Source organism: Ursus americanus, chromosome X (genome assembly GCF_024610735.1).
Source record: "Ursus americanus isolate L20-20 chromosome X, mUrsAme1.1.p, whole genome shotgun sequence".
NCBI classification, from domain to species: Eukaryota; Metazoa; Chordata; class Mammalia; order Carnivora; family Ursidae; genus Ursus; species Ursus americanus.
The window spans coordinates 12,087,140-12,100,940 of record NC_142164.1 but is presented as its reverse complement, the minus strand read 5'-3'; positions in this window follow the sequence as shown (position 1 = coordinate 12,100,940).

Sequence of the window (13,801 nt, the reverse complement as noted above, 5' to 3'; positions counted from 1 at the left end):
ATGCTCGAAAATGTCCAGTATGCAAGGAAAATGTGGTATTAGAGCTTGGTATAAGATGCTGTAACCTCAGAAATCTATCCCTGGTCAAGGGAAATCAGGACTAAGAAAGCCTATTTCATTTCATGCTTCAGAAAGTATGCATGAGCTTTAGGAGTATACTTCCAATGGTAGTTGGGCCAGAAGCCAGATTGTAGCTTATAGGTGTAAACCATTCATTCTCAAAGCTTGATGGTTAAAGAAGAAAAAAAATTGTACAATAACAAGTGGGCCGTAAGGATAAGCAACTTTTTTTTCCAAACAGAAGGAGACCTATATATGTGTAAAAGCAGAGAGGGAAGGATTCTGTAGAAAGGAGAAGCTAAAGATTTCAGAAAGAGAAGATAATTGAGAAAGGAGGGTGTGAAATGAGGTAAGGGCATGAGGCTCAGGGTTGAGGGGTGAGGAGGGACCCTTTTTCCTCTAAGACAGTAAAGAAGGCTGAGAGTGAATCAAATGGTCTTAGATGAAGAGGATGCACAGGAGTGAGCATCTATTTTTGAGTAGAGCTTAGTTTTTCTGAGAAGGTCAATTGGGGAAGAAGGTGGATCCTCATAAGGAATCAAAGAATAAAATTTGAAGTTCAGATCTGAAAATTAACAAGGCTTTTGGGTACTCAACGGTCCTATTTCACCACTTTCTACTGTTTAAAATAATTGCAGATTGCACCATCCATCAGTCTTCCTGATCACTTAATTCAAATTTTATCTCACCCAGGCTAACATTTAGGTACTAAGACTCAGGCAGGATGCCATCAAAATCCATTAAAAATGGCTCTCTTCCCAGCAGTGATAGTGATGTAAACTCCCCTTAACAATCAAATCCAACCTTGAATTAATTAATATCTCTGTTGGTGTCCGTTTTAAGTCATATAGTTCTTACTGGCTCACTTTCTAGCATTTTTAATTTCATTTGGCACTCTTCAGCAAGTATTTAGTCTGTCCTACTTGAAAAGGTATTTGCCATTTTGGTTTCACTTATTTCTTGTCACAGGATATAACTATAATACACCAACATGCACAAAACACATAACAAACACAAGAGCTTCTCGAGGGCAGGGCCATGCCGTATTTATCTGTATCCCTATTTCCAGGGAAGAGTGTGACATGTTGTTAAAGCTCAAGAAATGCTGACAAAGGAATGAATGATAATCTGTGTGCTGTTCTGGGGAGAGACCTAAACTGAGATCCAGGAGATGTCAATTCCGGTTGTTATCTAGAGCTTCCCTTGAACGAATCACATACATTCTCTGGACCTTATTTTCTCCATGGGAAGACGAGGGGATTTTATGAGGGTAAATTTTACATTTACCATTTTTAAGCTGATAAAATTTCAGGTTTCCGGGTGGCACTATTTGGATTGCTGTTTGAAACTTGTCTAAGTCCCTGACTAACTCATTGGTCAGATCTACAGAGTAGATCTGTACCTCAGGTAATCTCTCCTAGACATAAGTAGACAACCAGAGGTGCTACTCAAACCTCTGTCCACTAGGAAGATTTCCCTTCCCTGGTATCTTTTTAGGGTACCCCATGGTGGGGTTGTAGTGCTACAGTCATCTACTTTTACTTTCAGATGGTGCCAGGTTAAATATGCAAAGTTACGTATAACCAGGCTGATGTATTTCTTTTTTATCTTAAGTCATTTGGTCATAGGTAACTTACCAGGAAGCCACAGGTATGGATTGAGGAAGGGCCCGTGGGAGTCTGGGCCACCCATGTATGGAACTAACATATGCCTTCAGGGCTGCTCGGGCTCTGTCACCAGCTAGACCCCAAGACGTGTTCTCTACTGCTCACCTGCTTGGACGCACCAACCTTTGTCCCATATTTTTCCTTAAGCTCTTCTTTCCAGCTTATCTCTTAACAAGAGACCCAAAGGGCATAGCATCCTGTGGTGGAAACCGAAACTACCCCTCAAGCAAAAGCAACTGTCCAGACAAAAAGTTTCCGGTCACCCTAGAGCACCCAGACCAGCTTGAACTTAACTCCCAACTCACACCTGCACAGGTGGACCATGAAGTGACTGACAGTTACCTTTACCGCATTATAATACTAAAAATCTCTGCCCAAGGAGGAGCACACGTCTCATTTATATAACATATGATGTATGCATAGGCACGTTTCCTTAAGGCTCATGCGCCACCTTATGCCCACCTCTACATATGATGACAAGGCTCCCCTATTCAATATTCATCCTAACCCTAAATTAAAGGATCCCATTCACTGTCGCTTAGGGAGTCACAGCTTTGGAAGTTATTCCCTGTGATCTCATTATTTGCTGCAAATCAAGTTTCCCTTGTGCTACCACGCTACCTTGTGTAGTTTCTGTGACTTACCAAGGAGCAAACTCCTATTAGTTCGTTACAGCTCTATCCCACATATACATCTTTCACAGGATGATGGAATAGTTCTCAGCACACCAGACTTTATGGGCAGGCAGATTAGATGACACTGTTTGTGATCGGCAACCTGTGTCTTTATCCTCACCTAGCCAGGCATTCAGTCTCCCCCAGAAAACCATCAGCAAACCAGGAGATTCTTCTCAAAAGGAGAGCTCCCAGCAAAATCGGAAATCAGTTGAGGTGAGCAAGACAGACATCCCAACAGGTGTCTACTAGACTTTCTCAAACTCTCATGCCCTTCACTTTCAAACGCCTTTTCCTAGCCCCCACCTGAAGAGCCCAAGGCTCTTCTGCAATCCTCCCTTATGAATAGAGGAATGAGATCTGATAAACCTCTTCAATCTAAGAATTTGGAGACTTTGAAATGTGTTTAGATGTTTATAAAGAACCACAGGGAATGAGCAATGCTAAACCAAAGTAAAGAGTCTATGGTGATGGGATTTAAGTATCAATAGGTAAACTATTTAGGTGTGTAGTGAAGTGTCCCTCACTCCCTGCCTTTCAGCTCACACATTGAGACTGCCAGCTACTCTGCCCAATACCTTCTTTACAGTTGTGGGGAAAGCCAAGTGTCCTCTCTGCCCCATTCAGCCTACTTTTCGATATTCAGTACCTCCTTCTTGTTCCACCCTCCTTATACCACACTGCCATATCTGTGGTTTATGAGAATTTTCCTAACCAATCCTGGCTTGAACAGAGAACACCCACCAATTTAAAAAAAAGACTGAACCCATCAAATAAATTAAGTACTTACACTGTACATTTCATTAATATTCAGAGTAAAACTGCTTCTTTCTCTGTGTGTACGTACATATAGATTGGACATAATCACCCAGGCAACCAGATAGAATATGGACTTCAAAGGAATAATGGTCTTGTCATTCTTCACAAGAAGTTAATTAGCTCCTCTCCTACAGATCACTTCTGAGACTGTGATTGGTAATGTCTCAACTCCTTCTCAGCTATAAAGTCATAATTAATAGTTAGTCTATTTCTCTGGTAACTGTCATTTTGTGATTACTGGGCAATCTCCTATCATTAATGACTGTTTTACATTACCATGGGGCAGGCATACTTTTACTGACCCTCAGGCTTCCATAGGACGTTTTTAGCCAGGTCTAATCACTATGAGGTTCCATCAGACACACTCCCCTCCCCAACCCAACATGATTATCCAAATGAAATTCAGTTAAAGGAATAGAAAAATTACAGAAGGGTTGATAGATCAATGAACCAAATATGTGTATATTTGTCAGGCAACAGTTTTCTTTTTCTTTTTAAGTGCTCACTAGATCATTATCTCCTTTGGGCTGCATCCATTAATTATTTCTCAGTGTACCACAAGTTTAGTGTTCCCTAAAGTGCAGGACTCTCTGTAATTGCCCTGATTCACTACAATTTAGGATAGTGCTTCCTGGATGGTGTATTTGTAATATGTACAGAGTCCTGATATCAGCAATTTTGTATTTAATAGAGAGATGTGAGACTGTTTCACATTTTGGCAGTCTGTGACGTGCCATATTTGTCAACAGTGAGTCCCTTTTCTGCCTCCATGCCAACCGTGGTTCTTGAGTTCGACTAAGATAGAATTCAGAGCCAAACTCTCAAGTGAGCAAGAGTTTAATAGCAGTTAACAAGAAAGTACACTCTCAAAATGGGAGAGTGGGCAGGCACAGAGATGGCAAGTGCACTGGGGGTCAGGGTTGTCTTTTCTTTTTATGTTTGCATAGGTTATTGATCATAACTAGGGTGGTCTCTGACTGAAGTTGCTTCCAATCATCTAAGGGACTGCTCCTATCGGTCTAAAGGGCGAGTTTTGGCCCTATAAGGTCCTTGTCGTCCTTGTCGGGACTGTCATGGCAGGCATCCCCCTTGGTGGGGGGAGGAGGGAGGGTTAAAACTGCAGTGTAAATGTATTTTAACGAAGCTATAGGTTGCTGTAGGGCAGTGGTTATAGGGAACAATGCATGCATATTCCTCCCCCAGTCTTTAGCTGTGGTTTGGAACTTGGTTTCCTCCCTTTTATTCAGTTAGAAAGTATTTGTTCCCTGCTCATATCTAACTAAGTGCCCACTCTATCATATTAATATTAGCTGTTGTTATTAATAATTATTATTTAGTGGGAAAAATCAATATCTTCTTTGGTTTAAACCAAAGCTGTCTCAGGAATATATGGTAATTTCCCTAATCAGCTTTTGTTCTTGGCCCGAATCATAAACAATATTCATGATCTCAAATGTACAGAGAATTTATTTATAGCCTCGACATACTTTTCCATGAACTGTTTAAATATCAATATAGTCCAAACGAAACCTGCCAGGAAAATAAATGATTTATATTCATTTCTGTGGGTGACCTTCCATAGAAAGAGATTAAGGATTGCATAACTATAAAGAATAGATAGAAACAGGTAAACGTTCAACAAACTGCTGTGATTATAGGTGATGAAATTATATATATTTGGAGTTTTCTGTGTACCTTATATTTCCCTCAGGTAGCTACACAATGACCTTTAGCATATTTTGGAGGAAGACGTATGCTTATTTCAATTTCTTCCTCAGTTGCAGGGATGGCAAATATATGGCACATATGTTGTCACTTCCCACTCCCAAGTTCATAGCAGACAATGCTAGTCAATCTTGGTACTCTTTGTCACTGAATTTGGAAGTAAACCCATGATCTTTTGCAATCCTGGCGTCTTACACAGCTATATGAATCGATCAGAGTGATCACCTGAGATGGAAGCCTTTTGTCATTCTTGTTCTAACCTTAAGAGTTCATGCCATGTCTTAGTCAAGGATCAGTGGTGACAAGGAGTACAAACTTACTCAAACCAGTTTTAAAAAGGGACATTTATTATAAAAATACAACAGACAATATTACAAATGTCTGGACTATAAAGAATAGCCAGGCCATAGAATGATTGAAACTAGAATTGTCAAGCAAAAACAGCTTGCTTGCTCTTTCTCTCAGTGACCACATAGTATCTCTCTTCTATGCTCTGTCTCCTCTTTCTTTTAACTATCATCTACTTTCTCCCTAACATGCCTTCCCAGCCTTACTGTACATGTTATTTAATTCAAACATCCACATAGTTCTCTAGAGTCCCTGTGTCTCTTACTGAAAATCCTCAAGAAACTATGTCTGATGGCCAACTAAGTTATGGGCTTCTAGGAAGTATCCAGTTGTCTACTTTTGGTTCTTCAGGGTTGGGGGAGTGGAGGTTAGGGGAGTGGAATCACATTGTAGGAAGGGCTGTCCCTCTTAGAAGCTATAAGCTTCTGCAGGTTATACCTGAAGAAGTTGGCAGATTGACTATCTAATCTGCTTACGTATATTCTCCTATTTGTCCTCCCTGAGTAGAGTTGCCAGATAAAATACAGGATGCCCAATTAAATTTGAATTTCAGGTTAATTATGAATATTCTTTGACCTATGCATACCAAAAAATTATTCATTGTTTAGATGAAATTCACACTTAACTGGGCATCCTGTAGTTTTTAAAGATTTATTTATTTATTTATTTTAGAGAAAGAGAGCACAAGTGGGGAGAGGGGCAGAGGAAGAGGGAGAGAGAGAGAGAGAGAGAGAAGCAGACTCCCTGTTGAGCTCGGAGCCTGATTCGAGGCTTGATGTGGGGCTCCATGCAGGCCTCCATCTCACAACCCTGAGATCATGACCCAAGCTGAAATCAAGAGTTGACTGCTTAACTGACTGAGCCACCCAGGAGCCCTGGCATCCTGTATTTTTATTTGTTGCATCTGTCAATCCTATCCCCGAGTCTTCGTCTGGACTCACTCCTTGAGCTGGTACAGTGACATTTTCCCAGTAAGTCATAGCTGTTACCTTAGAGTGTGGGTAAAAATCCTAAACTAAAATATCTCTGTTAGAGATTCAGTATGTCCACAGCAATAGTGCAAGTTTAGAATATTGTATGTTTTACTATTATTGGCTCTATATTAGAAGACTTGCTATTTTCTTTCAGGCTGATTTTAGTAGAGTTTTTCCGGGGGGAGGGGAATGGACTATCTCTTCCACAGAATAGAAGCTGGGGTGCTTGGGTGGCTCAGTCAGTTAAGTGTACGACTTTTGGTTTTGGCTCAGTCATAATCTCAGGGTTGGGGGAATCCAGCCTCTCCTTGGGCTGGGTGTGCTCTGTGCTCAGTGAGGAGTTTGCTTGAGATTCTCTCTCCCTTGGCTCCTCCCCCACCTCAAATAAATAAATAAGTAAATAAAATCAAGCTGTTTGGGGGCAGAGTCTAACTAATGTTATTTCTATGTACATCACTCAATAGTGTTTGGAGCATCATGAATACATAACAAATGTCACAATTTCAAAAAATAGCTTTCCTGGAAGAGTTTCTTAAAAGAAGTTAAAGTGGTGTTGACCAGGGCTTGTGGCTCTTGGGTAGGCTTTGTTTTAGGTTTTCAGGACTACTCATTCCTCTTCAGTAACCAAATCAAAAGCAATGTACTGATTACAGAGGACTGATTTATTCATTAGTGGCTGGCTAAGACCCAATAACCCACCACAACGTGCCATTATGAGGTTGATTGTAGATGCCACTTACACTTTCCACTTAGGAAGGGGGCCTCCATCTTTCCACTGGAATTGTAATCTTGGGGCCAACCTGTATATTCATGTATGGAGAGAGTGTCTAGCTTGCCCAACCAGCACAATGGATGAGGACCCCAGAGCTGTCTCACATACCCAGTCATAGGTTACGCAAAGAACATGGGAAACATGAATCACCCTTCAAGGCAGTGACCTTATCTGCTAGTGACGTGTGACCTAATGCATGCTAACCTCTGAACAATCAGATTAGTCGCTCCTTTTCCTAGGGGGAGGAGTCAGTGCAATTGATGAGTGTAAAGGACACATTCCTCCTTAGCACTCCCCTCATATTTTTCTGTTATTTGATTTTAACTATTTTTTTTTAGGCAATAGCAACCTTTTTTTAATCTTTGTAAAAATTTTATTCTTTATTGGGGGGGTGAGCACAAGCAGGGGGAAAGGCAGAGGGAGTGGGAGAAGAAGATTCCCCACTAAGCAGGGAGCCCTACATGGGGCTCAGTCCCAGGACCCTGAGATCCTGACCTGAGCCAAAGGCAGATGCTGAACTGACTGAGCCAGCCAGGCACCCCAGCAACCTTTTTTTTTAAAAGATTTTATTTATTTATTTGAGAGAGAAAGAAAGAGAGTGCATGAGTGGGGGTGGGGGAGGGGCAGAGGGAGAAGGAAAAGCAGACTGCTGCCTGAGTGGGGCTTGATCCCAGGACCCTGAGATCATGACCTGAGCCGAAGGCAGACGCTTAACTGACTGAGCCACCCAGGCCCCCTAGGCAATAGCAATCTTCACCAAGTATATTAGTTTCTTAGGACTGCCATAGCAAAGTACCACAAACTGGGTGGCTGAAACAATAGAAATTTATTATCTCACAGTTCTAGAGGCTAGAAGTCTGAGATTAAGGTGTCAATAGGGTTGTGCCCCCCTCTGAAGTCACTTACAGAAGGATCTTTTCCAGGTCTCTCTCCCAGCTTCTGGTAGTTTGTTGGCTTATAGCAGCTTAACTTCAAACTTCACATGGCATTCTCCGTTTTCTTGTTTGGGTCCAGCTTTCCCCCTTTTATAATAGCACCAGTCATATGGGATTAGGGGCCCACTCTAGTATGGTATGACCTCATCTTAACTGATTATACTTACAGCGACCTTATTTCCAAATAAAGCTACATTCTGAGATACTGGGGTTGGGACTTCAACATATGAATTTGGTGGAGAGGCATAATTCAGCCTATAAACCATGTATCTCTTGCAGCATCTCCTGGATTTCTTTCTGCTCTTATTCGAGTACTTCTTACAAAGTGTTTCAGTGTGGAGGTTTGTGTGGCAGACCTTCTGAGGCCTTATGCTTGAATAAAACTTGTATTACCTGTGGTACAACAGAGGTATATAACAAAATGTGAGCTTTAGAAAAAGAAACTAACAAAATCTGGCATATATACAGGACCCATGGGATGTCATAGTCACACAAAAATATTTTTTCCATCCTGTCCAGCATCGAGTACCTACTTAATGAATAGGAGAGGCATTCTTTGGGAGACTGGCCACAACATAAAAGTGGTTTAAAACTCTAGAGCACCATAAATCTCTATTTTAGATGTGTATTGTTTGGTGCATGGTAACAGTAAATGAAACAAGAAAAGTGGCTTGAATTAAAGTATAGTAGTTCAGACTGGTTTACTGACAGTCTGCTAGTCTAGCAATTGTCATATGGATCCTGAAATAGCTTACCCCCATCACTTCAATTTTTTAAGTCGATATATAATATGCTCTTATTATTTTTTTTTCAAGATTTTAAAAATTTATTTATTTGAGAGAGAGAGAACAGGAGCAGGGAAAGGGGCAGAGGGAGAGAGAGGGAGAAGCAGTCTCCCCGCTGAGCAGGGAGCCTAACATGGGGCTAAATCCCAGGACCCCGGGATCATGACCTGAGCCGAAGGCTGACACTCAACCAACTGAGCCACCCAGGCACCCCTACTCTTATTATTTCTTATAGTAACCTCAAGAAATCAGCATAGAAAGCTTTGTTTTCAGCAATTCCACTCTTTGTCATTGCTGTTCTTTCAACAAAACTACTATCACTTACCAACAACTATCACTTTCAGAAGTTGGCTGCCTGGGGCGCCTGGGTGGCACAGCGGTTAAGCGTCTGCCTTCAGCTCAGGGCGTGATCCTGGCGTTATGGGATCGAGCCCCACATCAGGCTCCTCCGCTATGAGCCTGCTTCTTCCTCTCCCACTCCCCCTGCTTGTGTTCCCTCTCTTGCTGGCTGTCTCTATCTCTGTCGAATAAGTAAATAAAATCTTAAAAAAAAATTTAATAAAAAAAAAGAAGTTGGCTGCCTTTATTGTTAATAATCTGTAGTATCTGCCATTAGTTCTGTAGTACATTAGAATTTTATTTAACTTTGCTGTGAATGCCTTTATATTTATTTAGATGAATATGTGGAAATTAAAGGTAAGAAGCTCAGTCACATTCTTGTATTCCAGTTTGTAGCCAAGCAATTTAACATTGATTTTCTTTATTTATTTTTATTTTTATTTATTTATTTATTTAATTTATTTATTTTTAATTTTTATTTTTTAAAAGACTTTTTTCGTTTTATCTCCACACCCAATGTGGGGCTTGAACTCACAGCCCTGAGATCAAGAGTAGCATACTCTACTGACTGAGCCAACCAGGCACCTCTTGATTTTCTTATTTTGCAAAATGGCAGAGAGATACAGTCCACTATTAATATTTCCAGGACTAATTATTCCAGCCATTCATCATCATAGGCCTTTGTTTCTTCTTTTAACTCTTTGTGATTACCTGTCTTTGGTCATTTCAATAAGTTACTAAAAACTAGTGCATTTGCCTAGGAAAATAGGTGACTAAGGGAAGAGGTTGATGATAGAGGATATATATGAATTTTTTTATCAGTAAATTTCTACTCTTCAGAGAAAATGGCTATATTGTTTCTATATTTAATTTTTAATTTTTAAAAAAGATTTTTATTTATTTGAGAGAGAGTGAGAGAGAGAGAGCACAAGCAGGGTGAAGGGCAGAGGGAGATGCAGGGAGTCCAACGGAGGACTCGATCCCAGAAACCTGGGATCTGACCTGAGCTGAAGGCAGCTGCCCAACCAACTGAGTCACCCAGGTGCCCTATATTTTATTTTCAATTTTTAATTTTTTAATGTTTAATTTTTTTTAAAGATTTTATTTATTTATTTGACAGAGAGAGACAGCCAGTGAGAGAGGGAACACAAGCAGGGGGAGTGGGAGAGGAAGAAGCAGGCTCCCACCAGAGGAGCCTGATGCGGGGCTCAGTCCCAGAACGCTGGGATCACGCCCTGCTTCGAAGGCAGACGCTAATGACTGCACCACCCAGGCGCCCCCTTAATGTTTAATTTTTAAAATTTTCATTTTATTTTTTAAAGTATGACATTTATCGCAATTTATTTTTTCTCCTTCCTCAGCCTTTTCAATGTGTTATTTTGATTCAGGCACATAAGAGGATAATTCTAAACAAGTAGAGCTATCTGAAAGTTCTTAGATGTAAGCTATAATTAGCCCTTGCTTGTTTCAAAAATGGTCCTTTCCGTGCATTATATAAATAATTGCAAAACCAATTAATCATGCTTAACCCTTGTTTTCTAAGGTCACAGCAGCACAGGAATAATTGAGGGTTGTATATTGAGTTACAATTAAGGAGATACTTGGCTGAAGATCCAACGGAGCTTTTTTCTGACTTCTCTTTTCCTTCCTATGCTACTTTTAATTTTTAGGGATTGCATGCAGTGTGGCAGGGACTGTAGGATTTGGGGAATTGATAAAGCTGAAGACTTTTACTGACTCACTACTTGATACTACCATAAACATCCCACTTGCGATGTATCACTTCTTTCTGGCCACTTAAAGATCTGTGATCCCTGGCACCATGCAATGCTCATCTGGCCTCCCCACCCCTGGTAAAAAGTGGTCTTCTTGCTGAATGAATATTCCTTCAGCTCTTCAAGCAGGAGGATAGAAGAGAGGATCTCAAAGCATCGTTTCAGCTCCATGATCATATAGTTTCATGTAGAAAATATATGTGAGAAATGTTTGAAATCTAATCTTTTAGCACCTTTTTTTAAAGTGATGTTTAAAAGTTTTTAGAAAAAGCTGTACTAAATAAAAGGAGCAAAATACAATTCCATTTCAGTCCCATAGCCAGGAGCAAGGTATGAGTTGTGGAGATGAGTGTTAAGGAAGGTGGATTCAACAGGAAGAGAGTGGGGATGGTCTGAGAGGGAAGTGCAATGTTTGAAACTGGTGTCACAGTGCCTTCTGGAGGGAGAATGGAAATATAAGGAAGCCATGGGCCCACCAAGCATATGATCCTGACTTGCTGAACAGCAGAAAAGAAAACAGAGCGAGAGAGAAGGAAGGAGTAAAGTACCGTGAGAGATGAGACAATGCCACAAGAAAGCCAGGAAATAGAAGTTTAGGACTCTTTTACTTAAATCAGGACATTTCCAAGAAGTACTAAGACTATCTGTTAAAGTGATAGGACTTAGTTACTTAGGTTGGGCAAGTTTCTACTGGTAAACTTTTTTTTCCTTTTTTTTTGCTAAAGTTCTTCTCTGACTCATGGTACATATTTTTATTACTTATTCTATACTGGCTTTATGTGTGAAGCCCCCATTAATGCATTAGAATTTTGCATATTGAATGAGCTTCAAATATTCTGTGGACTCCTGCTCTATAATTAAATGTGGTTTAGAAAGGAACATAGATACTCATGCAGATAACTTGTTCTTACGATGTCATTATCATTGGTTGTCACTGGCAGTTAGTCATTTTAATTAGATATTAATATTCACAGATTTTAAAGTATTACAAATCTCTAGGCTTCAAAGTGAGAAAGAGAATAGAGCTTAGATTATTTGGTTTTGCCTACTAAGGCGTTGGTTGAATTTAAACTGAAAACCATACAATTTCAACTTTTACAATTTTCCAGGCTACTAACAACTCAGATTAACTCCAAAATCATTGCACAATATGAAGCTAGATTAGCCAGTGAAATTGTAATTTTGAAAACAGGCTTAGATGCTGTCAAATCCTGATCAGATCATTTGAACAGAGCAGCCATTAAAAAAAAATTAGGAGATGGATGGGGAAATTTGAATACTGACTAGATAATTATTATTAAGGAATTATTGTTAATTTTTGGGTGAGATAATGGTAGTGTGTGAATGTACTTTTTAAAAAGTAATCTCTATACCCAACATGGAGCTCAAGCTCACAACCCCAAGATCAAGCATCACATGCTCCACCAACAGAGCCAGCCAGGTGCCCCTGTGTGTATGTATTTTTAAAAGTCATCATCATTAAAGATATAAATGGGAAGGGGAATGGATAAGAGTATAAATGAAATAAGATTGGCCACATAATGATAACTATTCAATCTGAGCAATGCTTATGTGGGCGTTCATTATATACTTGCTCTAGCTACTTTTGTGTATGTTTGAACTTTTTAAAATAGTGAACAGTTTAAAATTTTAATCAGAATTTTCACTTGTTGGGGCGCCTGGGTGGCTCAGTCATTAAGCGTCCGCCTTCGGCTTGGGGTGTGATCCCGGAGTCCTGGGATCGAGCCCCGCATCAGGCTTCTCCGCCGAGAGCCTGCTTCTTCCTCTTCCACTCCCCCTGCTTGTGTTCCCTCTCTCACTAGCTGTCTCTCTCTCTGTCAAGTGGATAGTAAAATCTTAAAAAAAAAAAGGAATTTTCACTTGTATTTGTGAATTTTTAAAAGACCAGGCTTTTCTAACCCAGAATAATTCTTTCTTTTTTTTTTTTTTTTAAGATTTTATTTATTTATTTGACAGGATAGAGACAGCCAGCAAGAGAGGGAACACAAGCAGGGGAAGTGGGAGAGGAAGAAGCAGGCTCATAGCAGAGGAGCCCGATGTGGGGCTCGATCCCATAATGCCAAGATCACGCCCTGAGCTGAAGGCAGACGCTTAACCGCTGTGCCACCCAGGCGCCCCTAACCCAGAAAAATTCTAATCCTTTATAGTTTGTCTTTTAAAAAAGGGCAATATCAGTAGGAAATCAAATCCATAGCGCCACAATGATTTTTATTTATTTTATTCTTGTTAACATGACCTGATTAATTTTGTTGAATCCAGTATTTCTTTTTTTAATTGAAGAATAATTGACATACAATATTGTATTAGTTTCAGGCATACAACATAGTGATTCCATATTTGCATACCTTATTAAATGGTTACCACGATAAGTAGCAGTCAAGGGGACAGTGATGTTAGAAATGGCTATCAGGTGTTTCCCTAACTCCACCAGAACTAAGCACACAGAGCCATTTCTGCCAAGCACTGGGCGCTATAGGAAGATAGTCTTAAACTGCGAGGACTGTGTGTAAACATTAAAAAATCAACTTGAAAAAAAACTTAATTGGGTTGAGACTTCATGTGAAGGCTAATCCAAGGGAAATAGGAGTCTAGGGTACCCATTTTGCAATTCCTTTTTAGATTTGTGTATGTGCATATGCTCATGGTTCCCATCTAAGTGACCAGATCTAAGTAAGATACATCAAAAGAATCTTTTGCCTCTAAAATGCAATAATAATTACAGTAAAACCATTTATGTCATGCATTTAATTACTATTTTTTAAATAAATTGCTTCCAAGATGAATAGGACTAATGTCAACAATGATTGCAGATAGATTTCCTACTATCAGTGTTTTAAAGGATGGTGAGCATAAAATAGTTAGCATAAGTTTGCTTTTTCACATGTGGTTTTTATTTTTATTGAGTCC